The 18,512-nt window shown below is 36.2% G+C and overlaps 1 protein-coding gene and 1 non-coding gene across 2 annotated transcripts in view; both read right to left on the reverse strand.

Moving 5' to 3' along the window:
- ITFG1 (integrin alpha FG-GAP repeat containing 1) overlaps positions 1-18,512 on the reverse strand; it is a 306,253-nt gene that overhangs the window by 52,053 nt on the left and 235,688 nt on the right. The gene's annotated exons all lie outside the window — the stretch shown is intronic.
- Positions 14,575-14,679, reverse strand: LOC117795353. Its single transcript, XR_004619322.1, has one exon. It is a non-coding gene; the product is annotated as a U6 spliceosomal RNA (small nuclear RNA).

The following is an 18,512-nucleotide window of genomic DNA, read 5'->3' on the forward strand; positions in this document are numbered from 1 at the left end:
TTCCTCACACACTGATACAATGGTTTATTCTCTTTAGATATCAAGGCTAATTAAATAGGCTATAAAGAAACCAATGTCTGCAATGGGTATCCTAAGAAGAGATGACAAAATGATCAAGAAATTCTTTGAACATTTCACAGAATTAAAAATTCTACTTTTCTTCCCAATAAAGTAGGGAAAAGTTAACAAACACATGTAGATAGTCTAATGATGTGCTAGAAATGTTTTTCCTCCAGAATGTCAGGCAAGAAATTAATTTCGTTGATATGACAATTACCTGATGGATATTTTAAGAACATTAGAAGTCCATGGGCTTTCAGAGACCATGAGAAAACAGGTTGTTCTAAGAATGGAATTACTCAAGATATAGCTGAATAAAGATTCATGAAAAATGTCACACAATTTTATAATAACAACAATCTTATCAATAAGGTATTTTTATGTAGAAAAAAGAATATTACACTTTATACAACACACTACTTCAGTGAAAGAATTACCAAGATTCCTTATCTATATCCCTGTTCTGCAGGGGGCAAGAGAGAGCACTGCCCTTTAGGTATGAACTGTTTTAAAGCAAACCACAGATAGTTGGATAGAAGTTACACTATGGAATTATCTTCTTCATACAATTATCTCTTTTTTTTCTTTATAGTTTTATCATTTATGCAAATATGTTAAAATATATTTGGTTATGCCTACTTGAATTTTTATGTAAATGGAACCATACTCTATGTATCTTTCTGTGACTTGCTTTTTAAAATAGATTTTTTGAGACACATCCATGATTAAGCATGTAGCTGTATAGTTCATTTTCATTGCTATAGTGTATGCCATTGTATGATTATAGCATAAATATTTTTCAATCTACTGACACTTGTTTCCATTTTTCGTTTGTTATGATAAACATGGCATTCTTATGTATGTCACCTGATGCACAAGTGCTAATGTTTATCAGGAGTTATGTACCCAGAGGTAGAATTGTAAAGTCAAAGGATATCTATCTATCTATCTGTCTTCAAATGTACTAGGTAGTGTCAGTTTTTTAAAAGTTTTTATTTAAATTCCAGTGACTTAACATAGTTGTAATAGTTGGCCATACAATATAGTGATTCAACACTTCCACACATCACCCACTGCTCATCACAAGTATATTCCTTAATCCCTATCACCTAATTCACCCATCCCCCTGCCCACCTCCCCTCTGGCAACCATCAGTTTGTTCTCTGTAGTTAAGAGTGTGATTTCTGGTTTGCTTTTCTCATTTCCTTTCCCCATCCTTTGCTCCTTTGCTTTGTTTCTTAAGTTCCACATATGAGTGAAATCATATGGTATTTGTCTTTTTCTGACTTACTTCACTCACCATAATACTCTCTAGCTCCATCCATGTCATTGTAAATGGCAAGATTTCATTTTTTATGGCTGAGTAATATTCCACCGCATATATATACACAATATCAATGTTCCCCCCCTCCCTCAAATATAGGGTTAGAATTAGGGCCAGGGTTAGGGTATGTGCCTGATATCTTGCAGTTAGTTCAGAGACCTTCACATAGGTTTAGGTTTAGGGGTAAGGGATTAAGTGTTAGAGTTAGGATTTGGGTTAGGCTATGTCCCTGGCATTCTGCAGTTCAGGAACCTTTCCAGGGAATAAAACTCCAGACTTCTGCTGGGGTGAGAATAGACATGGAAGTCATCTACTGGGCTGAGGCAAGCAGGGGATTTGAGCCTCTAAATACTCTTTAAAGAGATATTCAATTGTTCCTTTTTTTTTCTTTTTTTCCCATGTTGGAAGATAGCTATTTCATTATTATTATTTAAAACTTTAATTTAAATTCCAGTTAACATATAGTGTATAATATTAGTTTCAGGTGTACAATGTAGTGATTCAACACTTCCATACATCACCCTGTTCTCATCACAAGTAGTGCCAATTTTTTTTTTTTTTTTTTACTAAAGTGGTCATACCAGTTTATACTCCCACTAGCTGAACGTTCCTTCACATGCTTAGCAACAAATATTGCTAATGTGGTATAAACTTCTTAATATAAATTATTTCATCTCTCCTAGGTTTGTTTCTTTGGAATAGGGTATGCCCTTTCATACTTTAAACTTGTCTCATTCTAATGAGTCTTGAAATAACATTTATGAAGCTACATTTATCACGGTTACAACCTCGAATTTACTTTATTACCCATAGTCTAGTCGATGTACTGGGAGATTGGTATCTTGAACTATAAGCAGTATTTTCAGTGAACTTTCCCAAATGTATTCTTGACTATTTTTTGTATTTCACACTTGACAAATTTCATACTATTATCCGCAGTATCTTATTTTACAGATTTACTTAGGCAAGTTTTTCTCTCTTGCCCTATATTCATTTTAAAAAAATCAGTTGTCAGCATGTCTCTATTATGAGTCTTAAAGCTGCAGTTCACTTTTCACGATGGGCCAGTCACTTTGATATTTAAAGACAAGGTCCAGAAATCCAGATTTGATTCCTCCACACAGTAGTTCTCAACGTGTGGTGCAAGGACCCTTGGAGGTCTCAAAACCCCATTGTAAAAAGTGTGGATAATCAGCAGTGGACTAAACTATGGTTATTCAGACTTGGGTATTTCAATTTAGCCAACATTTTCTTGAAAGTAACAAAGTGAGCCTGTCACTTTTAGGAAAATGAGTGACAGTATTTGTGGCTAATGATAAAATTTGAGTCTCTAAATGAAAATTGGAATTTTAGAAGACTTGCATCCACCACTGTGAGCCTGACATATTAAAAACTTAAAAACTTTTCTGATGAGATCAGCATGATATTAACAAGAGTGATTTTAAAATATTATATATTGAAATATGTTAATACTGGAAAGATCTGCATAACACGGTAAACCAGTAGTTTCCAAATAATCCAAAGCATGATGTTACTAAACCATGCATGGGTAAAAGAACATTCAAAGTACAACATAGACTAATGGATTTTAAAGTAATAGAGTAGGGGAGGATCATTTCTGGAATGGTACAGTAAGGACCTCAAAAATCTCCTTCATAAAAGCAAAGAGAACACTGGCAAATAATTGTCAAAATAAACTTTTTTAGGACTCTGGAAATCAACAAAAGGTTTGCATTAATCTCAGGAGTATCTCTTCAAGAAAAGAACTGAATATCAGTAAGAATAGTGTGCTTTGCTGGATTTTAATTTGCCCTATTCCTATAACCCTTTCCCTAGCTCTGAAGTAGCCTTGAAAACCAATAGCTCTGCAACTAAGTTAGCCGTGAAAATGAAAAGCCTAGTAGCTAATGGATGGTCTTGCAGAACGGGCTGGGAGTTTCCCAAAGCCCTATCCTCAGAGAACTGACCCAGAGCTTCCTGACAAGCTCTATTCTCAGTATTTATCTTTATTTGGCAAAACTGAGAGCTTGTTCTGTGGGACAGCCTTATCAAACTGGAAAATCTGTTAAAAACAATCACTAGCAATTGTTTATTTGATGTTGGTTTGGGCTAATGAGAGGTTGAACAAATCTTAAAAGGAAAAATATGAATGAGATATTCAATGATGGGCTTTGAAAAACTCTGACACATTCCTGGATCTGGAAGGCCACACACATGTGCAACACTGTTTCCAGACAAAAGACCTGAAAAGGCCCTAATTTCCTATCTCATGTCTCATTAAGGAAACATCTATCCAATCACATCTGACCATTAGGCTAACTTGAGTGGGGACTTCAATGGCTACACACAATAGAGAATAGAGACTTTAAAGTATTTGTCCAGGAATATCACTGAAAAAATAGCAACAACAACAAACAGTAACAACAAACCCAAGGGAGAGATTTCCAGGATTAACACATTATTATTATAAAATGTCTGGTTTTTAACAAAAAATTATGACACAAAAGGAAAGCTAGCTTCATACATTGGGAAGAAAGCAGTTAACAGAAATTGCCCCCAAGGAAGCCTAGACATTTGACTTACTAGACGGAGATTTTAAATCAGCTATTACAAATGTGTTCAACTCCAAATAGAATGAACTTGAGGAGATCTACACCAGATTACATCATAGTCAAACCTCACTGAACACATCATAGTCAAACTGTTTAAAGTCAAAGAATTTTAAATGCAGCAAGGGATAACCCATTATATATATATATTAGGGCTTTTCAATAAGATAACAGTTGATTTCTCATCAGAAACCAAGGAGGTCAGGAGGCAGTAGGATGATATATACAAAATGTGAACGAAAAAGAGTGTCAGCAAAGAAGTCTAAAATCCAGCAAAAAAAAATCCTTCAATGAAAGGAAAATTAACACACTGTGAAGTAAAAACTGAGAGAATTGGTTATTAATACACCTAGCAGGAAACACTAAAGGGAGTTCTGGCTGAACTGAAAGTCCACTAGACAGTAACTCAAATCCACCCATATAAATAAAAAGTACTAGTAAAAGTAACAAAAGTAAATATACCCAATGGCATAAATACATTTTTTTGGTAGCTTTTTTCTTCTATCTAATCTAAAACATGCATAAAATAATTAAAAATCCATGTTGTCACGAACATTATGCATGAAGATTTAATTTGTATGACAAAAGAAGTGCAAAAGGGAGGTGGCTGAGGTATACTGGAGTAAAGTTTTTTTTATGCTATTGGCATTAAGTTGGTATTAATATGAACCAGATTGTTTCTAAGATAGAAACTAATTTTGAGAGAAACCACTCAGAAAATAACTTTTAAAAACAGAGTATAAGAAAGAAGGGAATTAAGATCATATCCTAGAAAACATGTAACACAAAAGAAAGCAGTAATGGCGGTACAGAGGAAAGAAAAAAAGACATAAGACATAAAGAAAAAAATAGCAGACAGAAATCCTTCTTTACCATAATTACATTAAATGTAAATGGATTAAAACACTACTATCACAAGACAGAAATTAGCAGAATGGATAGAACAAAATGATTTAACTATATGCTGTCTACAAGACATTAAATTCAAAGACAAAAAATAGGCTGAAAGTAAAAGCATGAAAAAAATACACCATTAAAAACAGTAACCAAATGAGAGCTGGGTGGTCACACTAATATCAGACAAAAACTGTTACATACACTTTAAGACAAAAATTGTTACTAGAGACAAAAAGGACACTTTATAATGATAAAAGGGTCAATCCATCAAGAAGACATAACAATTATAAATGCACCTAACAAGAGAGTTCCAAAATACATGAAGAATTGATGGGAGAAAGAAATAATTCAACAATAATGATTGGATACTACTATAACTATTAATATACCAGTTTCATTAATGTGTAGAACAATGAAGAGACAGAAGATCAACAAGGAAATAGATGACTTAATTCTATATAGAATACTGCACTCACCTCCAGCAGAATGCATATTCTTATCAAGCACACATCAAACATTTTCCAGGGGGAACCATATAGTAGACCATATAACAAGCCTCAATAAATGTAAGTTCATAAATGTGTGGAAGTTAAACAACAGACTACTAAATAACCAGTGGGTAATGTAACAGTAGGAAAAATTCATTGATAGGGTTTCAAATTCCACATTACAAGTAACCTTTAAGTAACTGCCACTTGTTCAGTTTTGGTGTAGTATCAAGTATCTGAATAGGAAATGAAACATTCCTTTTTTTTTAAAATTAAAGATTATTTATTTATTTATTTGACAGAGAGAGAGAGAGAGCACAAGTAGGCAGAACGGCAGGCAGAGGGACAGGGAGAAGCAGACTCTCTGCTGAGCAGAGAGCCCAACTTGGGGGCTTGATCCCAGGACCCTGAGATCAAGACCTGAGGTGAAGGCAGCTACTTAACCAACTGAACCACCCAGGCGCCCCACATTCCTTTTTTCTACTGCACATCTGTGAGAGGTTAAACTTTTTTCATGTATTTCAACCAAAACAATAAAAAACTGAATGCAAAAAGAGACAGAAGAATCTTCTGTCTTCTATTATGCCAGATATTAGAGATTTGAAAAAAATGTAAAGCAATGCCACTCCTTCACTAATTTTTTAATTTGGAAAATATAGTTCTTTTTTCATAAAATAGAAGTTATGTTAACATATAATGGGTTTATTTTTATTTCTAAATGAATTAATTAGAAACATTAACAATTATTTCTTTTAATTTCAAATAGAGTAATATTGATAGACATAACTCAAAGAAAAAGTCTTTGGGGTCTTCAGACCAAGAAGTTTGAGAACTATTGCTCTAGTCTATATAAATAATGATTAATTCAAATCCTAATTCAGTTGCTGCCTGTAAGTCTTTTTGGTGTCTTAACTCCATGTCATAGCATTATATATGTTTCAGAGTTGTTTTTTTTTCAAGATAGTGCCATTTATAAATGCATTTGTATGGATGTTCAGTACAAAATGTACTAAATATGATCATGCTTACATTGACTGCCAAGACATCTGGAGTAACTTTTACCCTGTGTCTCTTCTAATATAGTAGAGGTGCTAGGAGTATTGCTATATCTTTAATATCTTTAACATATCTGGGTTAGATTAATGCTGGTACAAAGAAAATCTCAATTTTTATAAATTTATAATTTGGTAAGTGCTTATTTGTATTATAAAGGAATTTTCAATTTAAAAAGATTAAGAATTTCTGAAATAATGCCTCTAGTTCACAAAAGTATTTATGCATACATCTTAAATTCCTTTATGTGAAACCTGAAAAGCTAATCTGCCAAGAGTCCAAACTATGGGAATATTAATCAGCAATGATAATAACACATCTGTGAGTTCATATTAATTTCTTTCTCACACTTCCTCTGAAATAGATTTTAGTTGTGCTATGGACTATCTCCACCCAAAATTTGTATGTCGAAGCCTCAGCCCCTAATGTGATGATATATGGAAGGTAATTAGGGTTAGACAGGTCATGAGGGTGGAACCCTCGAGACACCACAGAGCTTGATCTTGCTCTGTCTTTGTGTGCTTGAACCTAGGAAAAGCCATATGAGAACAAGCAAGAAGGTGACCCTTGGCAAGCCAGGAAGACAGCCTTCATCAGAATCTGACCATACTGGTGAGCAAAATTATTTTGATTAAAACCAGAAATATTTATCAAGTTTGCTTTCTAGTTTTCTTTACTGTATTGTAGGATTCTAAAACTACATGGATAATTTATTTGCAAGAATGTATATTTGGAATGAAATTCTACTTCTGAGTGTACATAATTACTGTGTAAGACAAAATTGGCCTATAGTAAATCCCTTTTCTAAAAGTCCTGTACTGTGGTTCTCAAACTTTAGAAAGCATTGGAATCACCTGCAGCTACTGTTAAAATACAGATTCATTGGCTACACCCCAGATGTTCTTATTTCATATGTCTGGGTGAGGCCTGGGAATGTGCATTTCTTAAAATTCCCAGAGATGCTGAAGCCAGGAGTTTGGGGATCACTCATGAAGTCCTCCTGATCTACTGGGACTATATTTTGTATACTTTATAAAAATTTGCAGCTTGTGGGAGTATATAGGTAAACTAAACTTTTGTTTAATGATTGGATTTGATTGAATACAAGAGAATAAAACCATTGATTCAGTTGGATGCATAAAAACAATGTTAGAAACACTTCTTATTCCTTTCAATTGCTTGTAGTGGTGCAGAAAATTGTTTTTTTTAGTAGCAATGCACCTTTCTTAGCCAATACAAATTTTGCAAAGGAGTAAAATGAGGGTTCACAGAATTGAAATTTCACAGACTTGAAAGGCAGTTGGAAATCGAATTGGGAATCATTAAACTTACTGAATTGTATGATATAATCTGCAGTGTTTAGATTTACTTTAAATTATTTAGTTCTAAAAAGTATGATCTGAAAGTATTTATTGTGTAAGTGCTTTCACATTGCCTATACTATTATGACATTAGCATACTCATTTTTCATCTGTAACCATAAAATAGCATGATCTTTTCCTCTTAAGGGAAAACTTATGGCTGTCTATCAGATACGTATATAAGTGAAGTGTAGGATCTTGTTGCAATATGTGTAGGAGTAGAATTCCCTTGACAAGCAAAGAAGCAAGTGGAATACATCAGCAAATATGGATTATTTCAGCATTAAATAACCTTTACTAAATTTGCAAGCAAATTTTATTTTGCAAGTGATTTAAATTCAGAGAAAGAAAATAATCATGAAGAGGGGATCACTTTTACCTTGAGCAATAAATATAGAGTATTTCAGATGAAAGAATCCTGTAGTTTATGCTGTGTTACAAAAGACAGTTTAAAATGATTTGGAGAGAACATCTCTGAAAAGGCAAATATTTGATTAAATGGGTATTTAGGGGAGCACCTGGGTGGCTCAGTCGTTAAGCGACTGCCTTCAGCTCAGGGTGTGATCCCGGCGTTGTGGGATCGAGCCCCGCATCAGGCTCCTCTGCTGGGAGCCTGCTTCTTCCTCTCCCACTCCCTCTGCTTGTGCTCCCTCTCTCGCTGGCTGTCTCTCTCTGTCAAACAAATAAATAAAATCTTAAAAAAAAAGGATATTTAGGGTGTTAGCTTAAAAAGTTTAGTTGTACTGGTCAGAACACTTAACAAATCAGAGAAAGATGGAAGTATCTTTTACTTTCTATTGTTGTTATTCTAGCCCAGGATCCACAAACTTTTCAATTATGTTGAACATAATTTTTGTTAAATTCTAATGTTTAGAATACTTTTAATAATATATAAAGGAAGCAATCTCTTTTAACTTCCTATATTAAGTGAATAATTAATGGAGTTCTTCACCATTTCATGATAGTTTCTTCCTTTTTACAGTGAGACATCTAAGTTCCTGAGTTCAACAGAAAAAGGCATAGGTTTTTGTGTTTTTTCCCCCCTGGCTTGTAAGTGGTGGAAGTAGGCTGAGTCAGGGCCTAGGAATGGATCTGTTGATGCTTTTGCTAGTCTTTAGTTTCATTTGAATTTTCCAGATACACTTTTGAGGATGTAACCTGTGGTAAGTGGTACAGTAATCTTAATGCAAAGAGTTTTTGCTTAATGAAACTAATGTGCACTAGAGTTTCTATAAAATGAACTGTTTTCTCTTTCAATTATTTCCCCCTACAGAATGCATACTGAGGTCAACGTTCCCTACTACGCATTCCCATGGAGACCTAATATCCAGGATTAGGAACAATACAGTGTATTAAATGTCTTTTTTTCAAGTTGCCTACTTTCTTCAAAGACACTCCTGATTTGTTTTTGTTATGGACATTTGATTTCCTAAATAATCCAAATCCATTCTCCTCTCTCATGCTTTTACCCCATCCATCCCTCTCCTATTCCCCCAATTTTTAACTACCTACAATAGGTATGATCTCCTGATTATAAGGGCTCCTAACCCTGGGTACTTTACTTTTGAAGTGCTCATCACTCTTGTAATTATTCATATGTCCTGGGATTGTGAATTCTATGAAGTTGGGAGCAATTTCTGATTTGTTCATTGCTACATGCCCATGTTTTATAGCAGAACCTGGATCATGAAGGAGTGATGTGGTTTTATAATGCAGGGCACAACAACTTACCTCTTAGTAGTCCCAGGGCCTAGAGTCATGTCAACAGTAGGCACTAAATAAATGATGGTTGATACCTTTGCACATACTAGTTTTCTCTACCTGGACGCCCCCCTTCTGCTTCCTACTAAAATCCTAGTCCTTCAAGACCCAAGTCATGGTCACCATGGAAGATTCTACAGGTTGTCCACTTTACCACTCCAGGGGCTGCCATTGACATAGACTGTGATGTAAATGGTAGCCTTTGGAGTTGTGCAATGTAAAGGCCCCTCCCAGCTCAAATGTCTCCTTCTACTAGTTTGCTTTGCTGGACATAGACTGTGATTTTCACGAGGGCAGTGATATTTGTCTCATCTAGCACCTAGAACATAGCAAAAAGTGAATAAATATTTATTGAATACATGAATGACCTCCTCAGTCATGAAGAATCATTTGTCCTCTATGTCTTACACCTTATCCTTCCCTCCAGTTCAGGAACTTTTGTGTGGAATGGTGTTTGTAAGTGCCTCATGATTATAACCCAGTTCCCAATGATTCTGAACCGTCTTAATTTTTATATTGGAATGTGAGGGTTTTAGAGAGCCTGTAATTATAAGATTGAAGGCATTATGCCACATCCACACACAGGCAGATCAACTCTCCATAGAAATTTCTGGAAATTGGGGTGCCTGGGTGGCTCAGTCAGTTAAGCATCTGACTCTTGATTCTAGCTCAGGATATGATCTCAGGGTTGTGAGACTGAGCCCTGCGTTGGGCTCCACGCCTAGTGTGGAGCATCCTTAAGATTCTCTCTCTCCCTCCCTCTTCCCCTCTCCCACTTCCTCTCTAAAAAAAAGAAAAAAATCTGGAAATTGTGCAAAACAATGTTTTAATGTGGCCTGGAAGTTTCACCTCAGGGTGTGGTACATGCAGTTTTTGGTTACAAACCACAGTTTCTGAGTACTGTTTTGAAGTGAAGGCTCTGGAAACTTGGATAGGAAGCATGAATAAGCCCTAATGGAGGACAGTTATACTCAGAGGCTGCCAGCCCAAACCCAAACATAAGGTACACCATGAGGCACTGATGGCTTCACTTGTATGAAAGGGTGGTGTCCCATGTTCTGAAGAGTTGGGGGAAGGGAGGGACTGTGCCATAAGCTTGGGTGACCAAATCTTGTATTTTCAGCAGAGATATCTGAGATATGTGGTTTTATGTTCTGTGTATTTTGGGGTCTCAGTTCATACAGGAGAATTTATTCTCTTGCATTCACATCAATCTCAGCTTTAGTTTTTATTTCTAAGGCAGAAACATTCTTGTAGAAAACATTTCATAAATTGATTTAATAAATTTTGGTAAGAAAAAATGAAGACATTAGCTATTCCTATGGAATGCTGAGCCCTGTACCCCATCTAGTAAGTCCACTTTCTGTGTGAAAATCTTAGTGCGAATCTCTCACATTGTCCTATCTTTCCTTTTAAATGTTGTATCTGATAATTGAAAGAATTCGGGGAAGTTAAATTAAGAAATATTAGTGCTCTTTCAATTTTTCCATACCACAAGTAATCAAGGACAATATTCGGGTCATTTTTCTTATTCTAGAATGTGTCACATTGATGCAATGCAGTTTGGGTGTTGTATTATATAGATTCTTTTAAACTAACTGTCCTTTGTATGCCTGTTGACTTATACAAAATCAGGGTTAGAATACATCTTTTTTCTTCATAGATTATTTTTTCAGTAGTCTAAACAAATCTTGCGGTTTTTATGTCAGTGTACAGTTCATGATTATCTAAGGATTTGTTTCAAGGTCGTGCTTCCTACAATGGAGACCAAGTATATTCAACATCATTGGCTCTGGATGGTAAACCTGAAGAACTTGTAGGACATATTATGTTATATGAAAATCAATATTAGGCTTAATTATGCATTAAAATTTATGATTCCAAAATTTGTTAGAAAAATAGCTGACTTACAGTATGGTCTTTATTTTTCTCAAAGGCAATTTTTTGTTTACCTTGTTTGTGTTTTTTATAAACATGGATATTTTTCCTTATCTTCATTAGTGTTAACTGTATTGCCCAATTTAGTTCAATATTGAATTTTTTATATTGTTTCTTACTTGTTTCTTCAAGACATTAAATTCCATAAATTATTTTCTTAAATTTTGGTTATTTTCCTGTTAAAGCTGCAAGGTATTTTCCCTTTATAAAAAGACATTAAATGCAGAAAATGTTTATGTCATTTTTTTTTTCTATCCTTGGTACAGGAAACATGATATTACCACTGTCAGGTGTAATAAGAAAAAGGCAAATACTTAGAATTAAAGGTAGAATGATATTTTTAAAAAATATCAAATAAATCTGTTGTGATCACTAAATTATTTGTTGTAGCAAAGGCTGGTGTCTTTTAAAGATGGGGAGATAAAACAGTACCAATTCCGGTAACTCAATCAAAATAAAGGCAAAGAGAAACTTATTTGGCTTATACTTTCTCAGACTATTCCTACACAGAACAAATAAAAGCCTGAGAATCTTTCTGATTGAAAAGATGAAAAAAAATGTTAAAGACATCTTGTTCTGCTACGTATATTATCAATCTGTTTGTAGCAACAACTGGAACATCTGTGTCTCATAATGAGGTATCTCTGAGAACATAAATAAGGGATGTTTTCCCCTTATATCAGGCCTTTGCAGAACACATTTCTCTTGTGAATAGCTTGTAATTTATTCTGCAAATGTTCAAACTTAACAATGAATATATGATTGTGGTTAAGAGGTGGTACGGTAAATTTATCAATGAAGGCCCATTAAAAAAAGCAAACCAAATTTTAGGAAAAGCTCATTTTTCATACATAAATATTTATTGTGCTACTATGTGTCAGGCTACTGTGTTAGGGAGTAAGGACAGAATAATAAACAAGACCCAGTCTCTCTTCTTCAAGAACTGAACACAGACAATTCACCAACTTACATAAGTGGTAAGTAGAAGGACTATGCATCGGGGGCTAAGAAACAACAGGTATGTCAATCCTGTGTCATTGGGGAGCCCAGGAATCCAAGGAAATACTGTCTGAAAGCTGACTGGAAGGCTACATGAAGGAATCTAGAAGGTGGAGAAGAGGATGACTCGGGGTAGAGAAATAACATGCAAGAGACTGGAGATTAGACAGCATGGCAGAACACAGTAGTTTTGTGTGGCTGACAGAGTTGGGAGTGGGTGTGAGGAGGAATGGCAAGGGATAAGGCTAAAGAGGGGAACAAAAGCTCTGTCTCAACAAACTAGATATGGATCATTCTCAAGGACAAAGAGAAGCTACCGAAAGTTTGTATTTTAGAAAGACCACTATGGTATCTTGTTGAAGGATGGCTGAGATAACTCCAATGACAGTTGGCAAGAAAGTATGGTGGCCTGGACTAAATGATCGTGGGATAGAGAAAAGGGACAGTTAAGGGTTGAGAACAATAATTTAGTAGATTTGGGGGGTAAGGGAAAGGAAAAAGTAACCAAGATATGGAACATGGGAAGTGGACTGAGTTTTTGTAAAACACTCAGATGTAAAGGTCTGAAGCTCAAGAGTGGTGATTGGAAGTAATCCTCAAAGAGTGGTGATTGGAAGTAATCCTCAAGAGTGGTGATTGGAAGTAATCCGTAACCAAATGGCAACCCCCCCCCACCGCGCAAAACAAAACAAAAACACCAAGCAGGGGAGAGGTTGAGAAAACGTAGAGTATAATGTAGAGTGAAAAGACAACTTAGAATGAAAGCCTGAGAAGCACCAACATTTAAAAGGTGGGCAGAGGAAATGTCCATAAAGGAACTGGGAGAATGGCCAGAAAGGTAGAAGGGGAGCTAGGAAGGGTGAATGTAAAGGAAGCCAAGGAAAGGGGAGTGTCAGGAGAATCAAGTGCAGGTCAAATGCTAGATTATAACAGCAGGTTAAGGATATGGAAATAAGTAATTAGAGAGATCCAATGGTGGATAACTTAAGTTTGGGAAGAGAAAACAGGTTGGGTGGTAGCTGGAGCGGATGCGGGGTTTTAGAAGGTATGCCTATATGCTCTATGGATCAAAGAGATTTGGGCCCTCCTTAAATGCTGAAGGGAAGGCAGCAGCAAAGAAGCAGAGGTTGAATACACAGGCCAGGTAGAATAAACAACGGACTGAGAAGGATGTGGGACCCACAGTATAAATGGTACACTGAATTGTAAAAAGAAATAGCAATAGGGATGGGTGTGGATAAAGGGATCACATTTAATGCTACAGAAGACAACTGACACTGTTAAATACAAGGCCCTGTGCTATGTTCTAGGACATACTGGCAGGCAAATAGATCCTTCCTCTGCCCTCACAGAGATGCTTAAAAGGAATATGCATAGATTCTTTTTGTACATAGAGTATTAAAGGGCTATTTCCAAAACCTTTGTTCAATTAGAAGAGTATTCATGTCTGCTTATAGACTCATAATCTATAAAGTGGAAAAGGTCACCACCAGACTTTGGGTAGCAGGTGACAGAGAAAGAAGCTATATAATCTCCACTAACATAGAATATGTTATACTGAGGATAAAAGACTCAAAAAAATTAGTCTGGTATTTAAAGAGAAAAATCAGGAAAAAGGAAAATAAATATTCTTTTAATTCACAGATGTTTATGGCAACTTTCACTAAAAATGTTGATATCTTTCATATCCATATTTCATAAACTTGTGATACATGCTTACATGATACGGAAAAGTCAAAAAGTCAAGTAGACCACTAATCTTGAAGGCAAATAGAACACCAGCATTGCTCAAATATTTGGAACTCACTATCCTTACTAATACAGGGATGTTACGGAGGCAGAGAAATAACCATTTGCCACTGACAGATAATAGCAGATACACTTTTTGAGTACTTATGGTGTATTAGGCCTCTATTATGATTTGTCTACATTAATTCTTCTAATAAAAACCTTAGGAGGGAGGGTGGCAGGCAGAATAATGGTCCCCTAAAGATGTTCACATCCTAATTCCCCAAACCTGGTGATAACCTTATATTGCAAAAGGGAATCTGCAGATGTGATTAAGTAAGGACTTTTTTTCTCTTAAGAATGTGGCATGCTTCATGAATTTTCATGTCACCCTTGTGCAGGAGCCATGCTAATCTTCTCTGTATCATTCCAACTTTAGTATATTTGCTGAAGTTTAGCACACGTGATCAAGGATCTTGAGATGGAGAGATGATCTCTGATTATCCAGGTGGGCCCAATGTAATCACTTAGGGTCCTTATAAGTGAATGAGGAAGGCAGGATGGGTTAGGATCAGTGATCTGAAGATACTACATGGCTGGATTTGGAGATGGATAGAAGGACCACAAGCCAAGGAATGTAGGTGGCCTTGAGAAGTGAAAGGCAAGGGGAATGGATTCTCCTTAAAGCTTCCAAAGGGAGTCCTGCTCAGTGAAGCGTATTTGGGCTTTTGACCTCCAAAACTGTAAAAGAATATATTTGTGTTGTTTTAATCCACTAAGTTTATGATAATTTGTTAGAGCAGCAATAGGAGGCTAACATAAATGGGTATAATTAGTTTCCCCATTATATAGATGTGGAGAATGAGACTTAACAAGAGTTAAATAACTTTCCCAAAGTTACTTACGAGAGTTGAAGAGATTCTGATTTTATATTCTTATTTTCCCTTTGAAGTAGGAAGCAAGGTCAATTACTGAGAACTGGAAGTTGGGGATGGATGTAAGAGGAGATTGGAAAGGATACAAAATAGTTCTTATGAAAAATGGGCGTTTCTGGTCTAATATGTAAAGTCCTTATCTTCGAGATACACATGGAAGTATTTACAGAATATAGGATACGATGGATTTGCTTAAAATAACTGAAGGGGGGCTGTAAATGGAATTAGTAGGTAGGGATATATGATGATACTGTTGAAACTGGGTGGTAGTATGGGCACAAGGAGTTTTATTATATTAATCCATACTTTTATAGATGTTTAAAATTTTTCAAAAAAAGTAGAAAAAATGTCAAGGTAAAGAACAATAAATGACAAAGACGAACATATACTGATAAAAGTCATGAAGTAACATGGACAAGAACAACTTTTAATATAAAGCAACAGAGACCCTATCAGTGGTGACTGAGAAAAAGTGGGATAGGGAAGGAGGGTCAGGGAAGGTGAGAAGGAGGGATAGCCAAGGGGCACAAAAATTTTCGATATGATACATATTTCATCATATTGGTATTTTTTATATGCATCCATTTAAATATATATAGTGTATATATATGTGTATATAGACACAATATATACATAACATCAAACTGAATACATTCATTATGTACAGTTTATTGCATGTCAATTATACTGCAATAAAGCTGTAGGAAATAAAAATAAAGCAAAAATGCAAGGAGAGAGTTTCTGGTCTGACCTGTGAAGAGCTTGAAGTTGTGACTCCTGTCCTCACAAAAGCAACAAAAAAGGTTGAAGAAAGTAAAAAGCAACTCTCCCTAGATTCAGAGAACTGAGGTCACAGGGCAAACTGCTTCTCTGAAAACTGGAGAGCGGGGTGGATACAGAGAATCAATCACAGCTTTCTGGGAACAGAGGCCTAGAAGCCGGAGACTGAAGCTGGAGCCAGCATGGTAGGACACTTAAATTGTAATTGAGAAATTGCTGGAAGCTTAATATGAACTAGTTTGAGAGTTCAAGACTCTGGCGGAGGGAGGGAAGCAGTCTTAGAGGAGGCCCACATAAAAGTTTTACCTCCAGAATCCCACCAGATTCTTGGGGGAAGACTAGAAAACGAAAACAACTCTCAGGCTTCCAGCACAGGGAGGGGAAGTCAGCATTCTGAAATATGCCCAGATCTCTTTGTTCTTAATACCTTGCCCTCAAAGGAAAACTATTTTACCAGAGCTTAAGTGACTTGGGTTCTATCAAAACCTTTCCAACGTGGGGGAAAGGCAATGCCTAACTGTAGCCCCCTCTCACCTTCCTGCCTTGTCTAAGGGGGAGGGGAAGCTAAGAAGCACTTGTGAACGTCACATCCCAGGGACACAGGCTCACTAAAAATCTAAGACCTAATCACAGGTCTACAGGATGCATTTTCTACCCCTGTTCCTTATCACCACATCTATGGGTTCCTGTCTGATAACGGGATTACAGCTAAAAGCACTGCAAGCCTCAGATCCTGTTTAAGGATAAGTCTGTAGTGAAACACAAAGACAACAGGGGAGACAGACAATTTAGAAAAATGCTGCCTCTGAGAGCACAGCTACCACAAACAGAAAATACAGGTAGAGTTATCCTAGCCAGATAGACATAAAACCTCATATTAAAGGCCCATCTGCCTCAGTTCTGGCTTTCAACAAAAGACTTCAAGGCATGCTAAAAGGTAGAAAACAAAGTTTGAACAGAGAAAGCAAGCATTCGTACCAGACTCAGATATGGCAGGAATGTGGGAATTATCAGACCAGAAATTTAAAAGAACTACGATTAATATGTTAAGAGCTCTCCTGGAAAAAGTAGACAACATGCAAAAATAGATTAATATAAGGAGAGAGATGGAAACTCACGAATCAAATAGAAATGATAGAAATACAATACTTTAATAGAAATGAAGAATGCCTGGACACAGCTGAACAAAGAGTCGGTGAGCTTGAAGATCAACAGAAACTTCCAAAACTGAAACACACAGAGAAAAACTAAAGAAAACAAGAAAAATACCTAAAAATCTATACTTATGCATATCATATTCAATCAGCAGAAAACCAAAGACAAAGAGAAAATCCTGAAAGTAATCAGAGAAAAAGAATGGGAGAAAAGATGACTAGGAATGCATATAAGACTGACAAAATCACGAATGCTTATTTCAGGCTGAAGACTATGAACCAGTTGTGGTACCAATACGCAAAGCTGTTTATTTTTTTTCTCTCAGAAAGGTCCAGGAGCCTAGGTCTAGTACTGAACAAGGTAGATAGGTGGACTAACCCAGGGCTGTAATTCTGCTGGGCAGGCACAGTGGAAGAAGAGTGCTTTATGGGAGTTAGAATCAATGGCAGGAGTGAGGCTCTGTATGGCAGCTAAAGGAGGGAGGCAAAGGGAAGAGGTCAAGAGACTAACGGTCTTAAAGATGAACAGAGGGCTAGGAAAATAGGTTGTGGTCAGACAGCTGAATGGATGGCATTATAATTTCAAAAGTAAAATAGTTCTGGAAGATAAGGTCCAGAGTATGGCCTGGAGTTTTCAGAATGGAGATGAAGGAATTGGGTGGGACTGGTTTCTGACTTGAATAATTCTTTCCTCTCTCCATGTATCAAATAGGTTGCCTGTATCAGGTGGGAGCATACTGGTGGCAGAAGAGCTATTCAACTCCTAAATTAACACTAGTGGTAAAGAATATCACCTTAGGTGCATTTTCCCTCTTAGTCTCACATAGCATCATACCCAATATAATACTTCCGGCTATGATCAAGTGGATCTAATATCAACGCAATATGAAGAAGGCCCACTTGTACATGAAATGATTATAATTTTACAAGTGGGCACACATTTGATACATGAAAACTAGGGAAGTACGGTGTGCATTTGTTTCTTTTAGGTTGTCATAAAATTGTGATCTATGATATCAGTGGGGAAGGAAAATGATCTATGTGAAGGCAGTTCAACAGGATCTGAACTTCAAAGAAAGTAATAAATGGACGAATGGGAGGCAGATATATCACCTGTGAAAAAGCCCAAAGGTACTGAACTGTTGGCATAATCATTGTTAAGAAGAGCTCTGCATGCTGAATCTTACTTATATGGTTTTCTAAATGATTCTGTTCTCCCTACAATTAAAATTGTTTTTATTTTAAGATAAAGAGAATGGGAGCATTATTGATCTTAGAAGTATAACCTACCTTAATCATGCAACCTTTCCTATCACCTTTTCTGCCAGAACTTGTGGATAGAATGAATGGGTTCCATTTCAATGTTTTAAAGTTCTTTGCTTTACCATGTAATGAATACTGTCAATGAGGAAGAGGAACAAAGGG

This window comes from Ailuropoda melanoleuca, chromosome 12 (assembly GCF_002007445.2).
Source record: "Ailuropoda melanoleuca isolate Jingjing chromosome 12, ASM200744v2, whole genome shotgun sequence".
Taxonomy (NCBI): Eukaryota; Metazoa; Chordata; class Mammalia; order Carnivora; family Ursidae; genus Ailuropoda; species Ailuropoda melanoleuca.